The following is a 12,208-nucleotide window of genomic DNA, read 5'->3' as shown; positions in this document are numbered from 1 at the left end:
TCTCCCTGGCCGCCTCCCTCTTCCTAAGTTGCTGTGCAAGCATTCTGCTGGCTTCCTCCCCACACTCATACACCGTACCCCTGGCCTTTCTGAGCTGCTCTACGGCCTTCCCAGTGGATAGCGCTCCCAGCTCCGCCTGCAGTCTCCGTCATTCCCTAAGTAGCTCTGCCCTCGGGGAGTCCGCATATTCCCTATCCGTCCGTGTCATCTCCTGCACCAGTCTGTCCATCTCTGCCCTATCCGTTCTGTCCCTATGGGCTCGGATTGAGATCAGTTCCCCTCTCACCACCGCCTTCAGTGCCTCCCAGAGCACCGCTGCTGAGACTTCCCCTGTATCATTGACCTGCAGGTAGTCCTGCATGCATTTCCCCTCTCTCTCACACACCCTCTCCTCTGCCAACAATCCCACCTCTAACCTCCATTGTGGGCACTGGTAACTTTCTTTGCAGACCAGCAGGTCGACCCAACGTGGAGCATGGTCCGAAATAGTGATCGCCGAGTATTCTGTACAACTCCAAAAAGTCCCTACTCATAATAAAGAAGCCAATATGAGAATAAACCTTGTGAACATGTGAATAGAATGAGAACTCCTTCCCCATCGGCCGGCTGATTCTCCAGGGGTCCACCCCCACCATTTGTTCCATGAACCCTCTCAGTTCTCTTGCCATTGCCGGGACCCTGCCCGTTCTGGAGCATGACCGGTCCAGGTCGGGGTTGAGGACTGTATTAAAGTCCCCACCCATAATCAACTTGTGCGAATCCAAGTCGGAGATTTTCCCCAGCAGCCTTTTGATGAAATCTACATCATCCCAGTTTGGAGCGTAAACATTCACTAGGACCACCCTCACCCCCTCAAGCTTGCACCGGACCATGAGAAATCTACCACCCCCATCCGCAACTGTGCTGTCCGTCTCAAACTTAACCTGTTTGTTAATCATGATCGCGACCCCTCTGGTCTTAGCGTCAAGCCCCGAATGGAAGACCTGGCTAACCCAGCCCCTCCGTAATCTAATCTGGTCCGCCACTTTCAAATGCGTCTCCTGCAGCAACATTACATCCGCCTTCAGAGCCCGTAAGTGCGCGAACACACGTGTCCTCTTGACCGGCCCGTTTAATCCTCTAACATTCCAGGTGATCAGCCTGGTTGGAGGCACCCTGCCTCCCCCCCACCCCTCTACGCCGATCAGCCATCCACCCCTTCTTGGGCCCACCCCCTGCCCATGTGCCGCGCCTCCCCTGGTCCGCCTCTTGGCAGCTCCCACGCCCGACCCCTTCCCTGTTACCTGGTTCAGTCCCCTCCCTCGTCAGCAGATCATCTCCCCCCCCCCCCCCCTCCCCCCCCGGCAACAACCCCTTGTAACCTAACCCCTGCCATATACTGGCTGTATACACCCCCCCCCACCTCGCTCCCGTTGACTAGCTCAAAGCAGCTAGCCTGATGGCTCTCAACTCCGGCGCTACCATGTCTCACACCTATTGTCACCCCGCTCCCCTCCCCTCCGCCCATCAAAACCACCTCCCCAGAACAGCCCTGTTCGAGCAATCGCTCTGGGACCGAGACAGAGAGAAAACAAACAAAGAACAAAGCAACATTCCCAGAAGAAGAAAAAAACAAAGAGAACCCGAACAGCCCCCCAGCACCCAACAACGTAAACTTTAACTATCACTTTGGCTTTAACTTTAAAACTTTCAAACAGGCAAACACCAAACACAAGAACACCCCCAGGTTTAAGTAAAAGAGCATGTCGAACGACATCGCTAACACGAAGGGCAATCTGTGAACAAATGCAGACATCCCTTAGCACACTCTAACTTGAGTCCATGGGTCCTCAGTTCGGCACCAGTCCATCCCCCTTAGCGAAGTCCATCGCTTCCTCCGGGTCGTCAAAATAATGTTGCTATTCCCGGTATGTGACCCAAAGCTGCGCCGGGAAAAATAGCCCGAACTTGACCTTCTTTTTAAACAGAATCTCTTTAATTTGTCTGTCGGCTGCCCTCCTTCTGGCCACCTCCTGGCTCAGATCCTGGTAGATGCGCAGGACACTGTTGTTCCATGAGCAGCTCCTCGTGCTCTTGGCCCACTGTAGAACCCGCTCCTTGTCCACGAACCTATGGAACCTGGCCACCATCGCCCGGTGCACGCACTGTGTGCCCTGTCCAGCTCCAATGGACGCGGGAAGAAATCATCCCCCACCAGCTTCTGCAGCATGCCTGCCACATATGCCGTGGCATCCACTCCCTCGGCCCCCTCCGGGAGCCCAATGATTCTCAGATTCTGCCGGCGAGACCTGTTTTCCAGGTCCTCCAGGTTGTCCATCAGCCTTGATTGCTGCTCCTTCAACTTACTAATTTCCATGTCTGCTACCGTTTGGAAATCTGCCTGCTCTTCCACTATCATTTCCAGTGCCTGTACCTTCTTATCCTGAGCATCCAGCCTCTGGTCAAGTCGCTCCACCGCTTTCTGGAGCAGTTCCAAATTATCCCGCTTCAGTGCTGCGAAGCTCTCTTTCATGACCTGCAGCATGTTGTCCAGTGCTGCCTGGACCATCCTTTCCGTGGTCTGTTCATCGGCCATCTTTCCTCCCACTTGAGCTTCCACACCACCTTTGTTCAGCCCCTTCTTCGCCTGTTTTCGTTCCCTTCTGCTCCTTAAGTCCATACAGATCCAGAGTGCTATTGTTTTTCACTCCAGCGCTCAAAAGTTCAAAAAAGTCGGGGAAAAGGTCTTAAAGTCAGACCGGAGCAAGAACCACCAAATGTGCGACTTACTCCCTCATAGCAGCCACCGGAAGTCCCAGATGTATTTCCAAGTTGGGGTGGTGAGTAACTTGGAGGGGAACCTCCAGGTCGTGGGATTCCCAGGCATTTACTGCTCTTGTCCTTCTAGATGGTAGTGCTGGGGGTTTGGAAGGTGCTGCCTAAGGATTTGGCGAGTTCCTCTTGTAGATGGTACACACGGCTGCCACAGTTCGCCGGATGGGGCGCCAATCAAGTGGGCTGCTTTGTCCTGGATTGTATCAAGATTTGAGTGTTGTTGGAGCTGCACTCATCCAGATAAGTGGAAAGTATTCCATTACACTTCTGGCTTGTGTCTTATAGATGGTGAACAGGCTTTTGGGGGTCAGGAGGTGAGTTACTAACTAAGTAACGTTGCCATAGTCCCAGATGACCAAAGATCTGCTTACCCCTTTGAGGGAGGAGAACTGACTGGTGGTGATATAACCTGAGGATCACTACACCTCAGGTAAGGGGCAAGGCTGGGGAATTGAACCCGCGCTGCTGGCCTCGCTTGGCATCACAAACCAGCTGTTCAGCCAACTGAGCTAAAACAGCATCTTCTACAGCTGCACCATTCCCAATGTCCCAAGAATTTGTAAGTCTCATTCCTGCTCCATTTTTCCATATTTACCACCCCTACCTTCCTAACGACAATGTTAGAAATGCAGGAGTCTTTAAGAGTAAACCAGGTCTAGCTTCAGAGTGAATTGGGAGCACTGATACTCATTGAGGCTTGCATTAAGAGCTGGGTTTCTTCCCAGTAGGAAGGGGAAGTGGGCTGCTTCTGGGCAGGGAGAGGAGAGAGAAAGGAAGAGTGGAAGCCAGTGTTTGTACTGAACTTAAGGTATCAGAATAAAACAGTTGTGAATCATCAGAATGCCTTTTGATAATTCACATGCTTTCATATACATTAGCATGTCGCATTGAGGGTAATCTTGAGGCTATTATCTTTTTGTTTGCACTGAGTGCTGAGCTTGTGGCATTTGAGTGCTACAGTGAGAGTTTGGTGACTGAGGGAGTTAGGTGAGGAGGGAGTAAGGTGCTCCTTACATTTCATTTCCTATATTTATCAAAGAGCGTGAAGGGAGCCAGGAGTTTAGAGTACAGCTGACTGGAAGTAGAGTCGGAGGGCGGAGGTCCAGTTGGTCCAAGGGGCAGCTAATTCTGTAAAGTAAGAGGGGATGGAGGCTAGGGCAGTTGCATGCTCCTCCTGTAGGATGTGGGTGGTGAGGGATACCACTGGTGTCCCCGCTGACTATACCTGCGGGAAGTGCACCCAACTCCAGCTCCTCAGAGATCGTGTTAAGGTACTGGAGCTGGAGCTGGATGAACTTCGGATCATCCGGGAGGCAGAGGGGGTTATAGAGAAGAGTTACAGGGAGGTAGCCACACCAAAGGTACTGGACAAGAGTAGCTGGGTTACAGTCAGGGGAAAGAAAACTAACAGGCAGACAGTGCAGGGATCCCTCGTGGCCGTTCCCCTTCAAAACAAGTATACCGTTTTGGATGCTGTTGGGGGGGATGACCTACCGGGGGAAGGCCCCAGCGGCCAGGTCTCTGGCACTGAGTCTGGCTCTGGGGCTCAGAAGGGAAGGGGGGAGCATAGAAAAGCAATAGTAATAGGAGATTCAATGGTTAGGGGAATAGATAGGAGATTCTGTGGTCGCGAGCGAGACTCCCGAAAGGTATGTTGCCTCCCGGGTGCCAGGGCCAGGGATGTCTCTGATCGTGTCTTCAGGATCCTGAAGGGGGAGGGTGAGCAGCCAGAAGTCGTGGTGCACATTGGTACCAACGATGTAGGTAGGAAAAAGGGTGTGGAGGTAATAAACAAGTTTAGGGAGTTAGGCTGGAAGTTAAAGGCCAGGACAGACAGAGTTGTCATCTCTGGTTTGTTGCCGGTGCCACGTGATAGCGAGGCTAGGAATAGGGAGAGAGTGCAGTTGAACACGTGGCTGCAGGAATGGTGTAGGAGGGAGGGCTTCAGGTATTTGGATAATTGGAGCGCATTCTGGGGAAGGTGGGACCTGTACAAGCAGGACGGGTTGCATCTGAACCAGAGGGGCACCAATATCCTGGGGGGGAGGTTTTCTAGTACTCTTCGGGAGGGTTTAAACTAATTTGGCAGGGGAATGGGAACCGGATCTGTAGTCCAGCAACTAAGGTAGACGATAGTCAGGACGCCAAAGCACATAGTGATGCAGTGAGGAAGGTAACAATGACAAAGGAGAGTACTTGCAGGCAAGGAGATGGGTTGAAGTGTGTATACTTTAATGCAAGAAGCATCAGGAATAAGGTGGGTGAACTTAAGGCATGGATCTGTACTTGGGACTACGATGTAGTGGCCATCACAGAAACTTGGATAGAAGAGGGGCAGAAATGGTTGTTGGAGGTCCCTGGTTATAGATGTTTCAACAAGATTAGGGAGGATGGTAAAAGAGGTGGGGGGGGGGGGGGGGGGGTGGCATTGTTAATTAGAGATAGTATAACAGCTGCAGAAAGGCAGTTCGAGGGGGATGTGCCTACTGAGGTAATATGGGTTGAAGTTAGAAATAGGAAAGGAGCAGTCACCTTGTTGGGAGTTTTCTATAGGCCCCCCAATAGCAGCAGAGATGTGGAGGAACAGATTGGGAAACAGATTTTGGAAAGGTGCAGAAGTCACAAGGTAGTAGTCATGGGCGACTTCAACTTCCCAAACATTGAGTGGAAACTCTTTAGATCAAATAGTTTGGATGGGGTAGTGTTTGTGCAGTGTGTCCAGGAAGCTTTTCTAACACAGTATGTAGATTGTCCGACCAGAGGGGAGGCCATATTGGATTTAGTACTTGGTAATGAACCAGGGCAGGTGATAGATTTGTTAGTGGGGGAGCATTTTGGAGGTAGTGACCACAATTCTGTGACTTTCACTTTAGTAATGGAGAGGGATAGGTGCGAGCAACAGGGCAAGGTTTATAATTGGGGGAAGGGTAAATACAATGCTGTCAGACAAGAATTGAAGTGCAGAAGTTGGGAACATAGGCTGTCAGGGAAGGACACAAGTGAAATGTGGAACTTGTTCAAGGAACAGGTACTGCGTGTCTTTGATATGTATGTCCCTGTCAGGCAGGGAAGAGATGGTCGAGTGAGGGAACCATGGTTGACAAGAGAGGTTGAATGTCTTGTTAAGAGGAAGAAGGAGACTTATGTAAGGCTGAAGAAACAAGGTTCAGACAGGGCGCTGGAGGGATACAAGATAGCCAGGAGGGAACTGAAGAAAGGGATTAGGAGAGCTAAGAGAGGGCATGAAAAATCTTTGGCGGGTAGGATCAAGGAAAACCCCAAGGCCTTTTACACATATGTGAGAAATATGAGAATGACTAGAGCGAGGGTAGGTCCGATTAAGGACAGTAGCGGGAGATTGTGTATTGAGTCTGAAGAGATAGGAGAGGTCTTGAACAAGTATTTTTCTTCAGTATTTACAAACGAGAGGGGCCATATTGTTGGAGAGGACAGCGTGAAGCAGACTGATAAGCTTGAGGAGATACTTGTCAGGAAGGAAGATGTGTTGCGCGTTTTGAAAAACTTGAGGATAGACAAGTCCCCCGGGCCTGACGGGATATATCCAAGGATTCTATGGGAAGCAAGAAATGAAATTGCAGAGCCGTTGGCAATGATCTTTTCGTCCTCGCTGTCAACAGGGGTGGTACCAGAGGATTGGAGAGTGGCGAATGTCGTGCCCCTGTTCAAAAAAGGGAATAGGGATAACCCTGGGGATTACAGGCCAGTTAGTCTTACTTTGGTGGTAGGCAAAGTAATGGAAAGGGTACTGAGGGATAGGATTTCTGAGTATCTGGAAAGGCATTGCTTGATTAGGGATAGTCAGCACGGATTTGTGAGGGGTAGGTCTTGCCTTACAAGTCTTATTGAATTCTTTGAGGAGGTGACCAAGCATGTGGATGAAGGTAAAGCAGTGGATGTAGTGGATTTTAGTAAGGCATTTGATAAGGTTCCACATGGTAGGCTTATGCAGAAAGTAAGGAGGCATGGGATAGTGGGAAATTTGGCCAGTTGGATAACAAACTGGCTAACCGATAGAAGACAGAGAGTTGTGGTGGATGGCAAATATTCAGCCTGGAGCCCAGTTATCAGTGGCGTACCGCAGGGATCAGTTCTGGGTCCTCTGCTGTTTGTGATTTTCATTAACGACTTGGATGAGGGAGTTGAAGGGTGGGTCAGTAAATTTGCAGATGATACGAAGATTGGTGGAGTTGTGGATAGTGAGGAGGGCTGTTGTCGGCTTCAAAGAGACATAGATAGAATGCAGAGCTGGGCTGAGAAGTGGCAGATGGAGTTTAACCCTGACAAGTGTGAGGTTGTCCATTTTGGAAGGACAAATCTGAATGCGGAATACAGGGTTAATGGTAGGGTTCTTGGCAATGTGGAGAAGCAGAGAGATCTTGGGGTCTATGTTCATAGTTCTTTGAAAGTTGCCACTCAAGTGGATAGAGCTGTGAAGAAGGCCTATGGTGTGCTAGCGTTCATTAGCAGAGGGATTGAATTTAAGAGCCGTGAGGTGATGATGCAGCTGTACAAAACCTTGGTCAGGCCACATTTGGAGTACTGTGTGCAGTTCTGGTCACCTCATTTTAGGAAGGATGTGGAAGCTTTGGAAAAGGTGCAAAGGAGATTTATCAGGATGTTACCTGGAATGGAGAGTAGGTCATACGAGGAAAGGTTGAGGGTGCTAGGCCTTTTCTCATTAGAACGGAGAAGGATGAGGGGCGACTTGATAGAGGTTTATAAGATGATCAGGGGAATAGATAGAGTAGACAGTCAGAGACTTTTTCCCCGGGTGGAACACACCATTACAAGGGGACATAAATTTAAGATAAATGGTGGAAGATATAGAGGGGATGTCAGAGGTAGGTTCTTTACCCAGAGAGTAGTGGGGGCATGGAATGCACTGCCTGTGGTAGTAGTTGAGTCGGAAAATTTATGGACCTTCAAGCGGCTATTGGATAGGTACTTGGATTAGGGTAGAATAAGGGAGTGTAGGTTAACTTCTTAAGGGCAGCACGGTAGCATTGTGGATAGCACAATTGCTTCACAGCTCCAGGGTCCCAAGTTCGATTTCGACTTGGGTCACTGTCTGTGTGGAGTCTGCACATCCTCCCCGTGACTGCGTGGGTTTCCTCCGGGTGCTCCGGTTTCCTCCCACAGTCCAAAGATGTGCAGGTTGGGTGGATTGGCCATGAAAAATTGTCCAAAATTCTATGATTAACCTAGGACAAAAGTTCGGCGCAACATCGTGGGCCGAAGGGCCTGTTCTGTGCTGTATTTCTCTAATCTATTACTTTTGAGGTCCTGTTTTTATCATCTTTTCTTAGCTCCTGAAAAGGCTGCCTGAAGGACTTCAACTCTTTTCATAGAATAGAATCATAGAATCCCTACAGGGTAGAAGGATGCCATTCAGCCCATCAAGTCTGCACTGACCCTTTGAATGAGCTACCCATTTAAACTCCTCCATCCACCCTGCCCCATAACATAACCTGCACATTTCTGGACACTAGGGGGCAATTTAGCATGGCCAATCCATCTAACCTGTGCATCTTTGTACTGTGGGAGGAAACCGGAGCAAACACGGGGAGAACGTTTTCTTGCCTCAGTCATTAGTTCTTTTTTAAAAAATAAATTTAGAGTACCCAATTCTTTGTTTTCCAATTAAGGGGCACTTTAGTGTGGCCAATCCACTACCCTGTACATCTTTGGGTTGTGGGGGTGAGAAACACGCAGACATGGGGAGAATGTACAAACTCCACATGGACAGTGACCCAGGGCCGGGATTAAACCCGGGTCTGCAGCACCGTGAGGCAGCAGTGCTAACCACTGTGCCACCGTGCCTCCCTATCATTAGCCAGCGGTAGGAAGCAAAGATTTATTTTAAACTATTTATAATAATCTGACACGTCAGTAACTATCCACAATCCCAGCTGCAGTTGGGACAACCAACTGCCTGGTCCCTGCCTGGGCTGGTTTTATGTTCAGTTCTAACAAGCCCCAGCTGGGTGGCACCTTCCCCCCTACCTGGGAAGGTCGTACTCCACGGGTCCCACGGGAAGATTGATAATGGCTTCCCCGTAGGCCTCGTGGGGGTTATGACAAGTTCCAACATGGCCAATGATTCCTGGCTGTTCCCTCTTTCCCTCACAGAACAATCTGCACCAGCTCAGTAATATCTTTTATCCCAACACCAGGAATATAACACGTCATTTAGAAATCATATTTGCCATTACAGAAACAGTCAGGACAGTCTCTGTCCTGAACTATAAAATCAACAATGGCTACTGTTTCTTTTATTCTTATGCCCAGTCAAATCTTTTGTGTGTTGCAAGCATGTTTGGTGTTTCAATGAGCTGGAGGCTTGTGTGGTTAAACATTAAGAGGCGGGGAGGGGATTTTGCTGCACAATCGCATGGCCTGTTTCTTGAGGGCGGGCAGTGGCCTGCCATGGGCCGGTGGGGTGATTTTTTTCATAGAATTTACTGTGCAGAAGGAGGCCATTTGGCCCATCGAACCTGCGCTGGCCCTTGGAAAGAGAACCCCTGCACCCTATCCCCATAACCCAGAAACCCCACCTAACCTTTTTGGACACTAAGAGCAATTTATCATGGCCAATCCACCTAACCTGCACAACTTTGGACTGTGGGAGGAAACCGAAGCACCCGGAGGAAACACACGCAGACACGGGGAGAACGTGACGACTCCGCACAGATAGGGGCCCAAGCTGGAAATCCATCTTCTGGTCCTGCCGCTGTCAATGAATTTCCCATTGAATCCACCCCCCGGTCGGGGAAAACCATGGTGGGGGTATGCCGTCGGCAGAGCAGATGATCCCGCCAGCAAGGACAACCGTGAAATCCTCCCCAAAGTGTTTATTGGTAAACATTAACTATATATATGTCTAACATACATGGGTGTTGTTACCATACTGGCTCCATCCAGGCTCTTCTACACACAGACTATCACAGTGTGACTCTCCGCACCATTCTGTGGAAACCACTGTTTCCTCAGTCCCACATTAACCCTTGCCCTGCTGAACACCTTTATACTGCACCATGGTGCTGGGAGTTTAATTCCTCCCATATTCCTCTGAGTTACCGTTACCCACTCCAGTATCAAAATTGAAGGCTGGTTAGTGAGAACCACTGAACTGGAATTCTCCTGCTATATTGGTGTCTCCCTCCTACCCTATCAGTGTGTCATCCACTCCTTCACCTCTTGCACTTTCTGTGTCGGTGGGATGACCACCTCATGGAATATAAGATACAGGAAATTCTCAAACTCCCAGGTGCACTGCAGTGATTCCCAGTCTTCCCAAGCTCCAACATTTAGGCTTCAGCATGAGCAACTGGCAACATGGCAACATGTTCTGCACATACGCTTATCTCCGAAGTATTGCGCTATCTTCCTTCTAGCTGACTTTTTCCATTCTCACTGATTCGCGCAATGTTTTCCTAAAGTTTACTCACTCTGCTCTCACACTTTCCTTATTTCTTTCCCTCTCTCCTTTCTCTCACCTTCCATCCATTTCTTTCTCTTGCACTCTCAGCCAAATTTCTGCTCACTTTTTAATGTCCTTTTTTCATGCCGTCTTTCCCAACTCCTTTATTTTGCTCTGTTTTCCCCTTCTCTAACCCTTCCTTATGTTCTCACGATTTATTTCTCTCCCTCTTTCTATTTCTGTCCCTTTCTCTCACACTCACATTTTATTTCTCTTCCTTCTTTCTTTCTGTGTCTCTGCCTCTTATTTTTCTTTCTCTATCTGCTGTTTTCTTTCTCTCAGTCTCTGCTATTTTCACTCCCACTCTTTCATTTATCTCTTTAACCCCTTACGTCAGATATGACTGTCAAAGTGCTTGAATACCAGCTTGTAAAATGGATAGATATCATCGACAATTTAATGTTAATTCTCACAAATCCCATTTCAAGTCTCAATGATAGTGGCAATTCATCGGTAAGAGAAAATGCAGGAAACTCAACAATAACCACTTTATCTTACCTCGATCACTGGGTATTCTGGGAGGAATTCCACCTCATGGAAGCAATAATGAATTCCGATGGACACAGAGCTCTAACAAAGAAAGCTCTCGCCTGGTGTGGGTGAGGAGGGTATTCAGTGACTCCTGTCTCTCCCCCACTCTGTACTGGATGTGATTTTGCACTGGCTTTCTGTGATGCCTGCGTGTGTGTGGTTTACCATCTGTTTATCTCCTGTCACATTCCCACAGCCTGCACTTTATCAGTGAGTATAAACAGTCCGTCAGCATTTAAAGCAACAGAGCATTTCCACTCAGTCTGGGCAGGCCACTTAGCCATCGGAAATGTCACACTTCGACTTTGTTAATTTGTTACTTGAAAATAGCTGTGTAAATCGACTTGTTCATAGAATCATGGACTCTTTCAGCGCAGGTGGAGTCCATGCAACCCATCCTATCTGTGTTGAGTCTTTCAAAGACATAATCAGTTAGTCCAGTCTTTCGTTCTTCTCACAACACTTTGCAACACTGTCTGATCAACTGTACATCCAATTCCCTTTTCAAATTTACTATTGAATCTGCTTCCGACTGCCTTCAGGCAATACAAGCCAGATCATAACAACTTGCTAAGTCAAAAACACATCTCACCTCCGTTCTGGTGACTCAACCACCTGCCAGTGGAAACCAATGCTTCTTTTTTTTTAATTCTTACCAAAACCCCTGATCATTGGCAAAACGCCTCTTAGTCTTTTCTTCTCTAAGAAGAACAATCCCAGCTGTTCCGGCCTCTCCACATGATTGGAGTCCCTCATCCTGAGCGTGCGTAGAATCCATAGAGCCCCTACAATGCAGAAGGAGGCCATTTGGCACATCAAGTCTGCACTGACCCTCTGAAAGAGCACACCACTAGGCCCAGACCCCCACCCGATCCCTGTAACCCCACATGTTGGTCATGGCCAATCCACCTAACCAGAGGCAATTTAGCATATCCAATCCACCGAACCTGCACATCTTTGGACCCTAAGGGGCAATTTAGCTTGCCAATCCACCTAACCTGCTCATCGTTCTGGTAAAATCTTCAATGCCTTGACAGCCTTCCGAAAGTGTGGTGCCAGCAATGGGACACGACGCTTTAACTGTGGCCTTAGAAGTGATTAATGAAGGTTTATGTTCTTGTAATAGCATGAGGTATCACTTCGGAGGATTCCTGCATACAAAAAAGGTTTATTGGAAACAACAATGAGGTGAAACTATATACAGGCACAGAGGTATATCATACAGGACTTTCTTTACTCCTTGACACCCGGGTTCACACTGCCCTGGTCCCTGCTCCCATCGCCCCGCTCTTTCTTTCCCCATTGGTCGAGATTCGTGCACTCCCATGCAATAGGCCCTGAGTGGGTCACGTGCTCCGCGAA

General features: G+C 48.8%; 1 protein-coding gene across 1 annotated transcript in view; it reads right to left on the bottom strand.

Moving 5' to 3' along the window:
* The window catches only part of LOC119979114 (inositol 1,4,5-triphosphate receptor associated 2-like), a 148,939-nt gene extending 137,988 nt beyond the window's left edge, over positions 1-10,951 (bottom strand). Inside the window, exon 1 of the mRNA XM_038821119.1 lies at positions 10,814-10,951. The gene's annotated coding sequence lies outside the window, so the exon portion shown is untranslated. The remainder of the gene's footprint in view (positions 1-10,813) is intronic.
* Between the last annotated feature and the right edge of the window lie 1,257 nt (positions 10,952-12,208).

Source organism: Scyliorhinus canicula, chromosome 15 (genome assembly GCF_902713615.1).
Source record: "Scyliorhinus canicula chromosome 15, sScyCan1.1, whole genome shotgun sequence".
NCBI classification, from domain to species: Eukaryota; Metazoa; Chordata; class Chondrichthyes; order Carcharhiniformes; family Scyliorhinidae; genus Scyliorhinus; species Scyliorhinus canicula.
The sequence above is the reverse complement of the archived record's forward strand: the minus strand, read 5'-3'. Positions and strand labels throughout refer to the sequence as shown.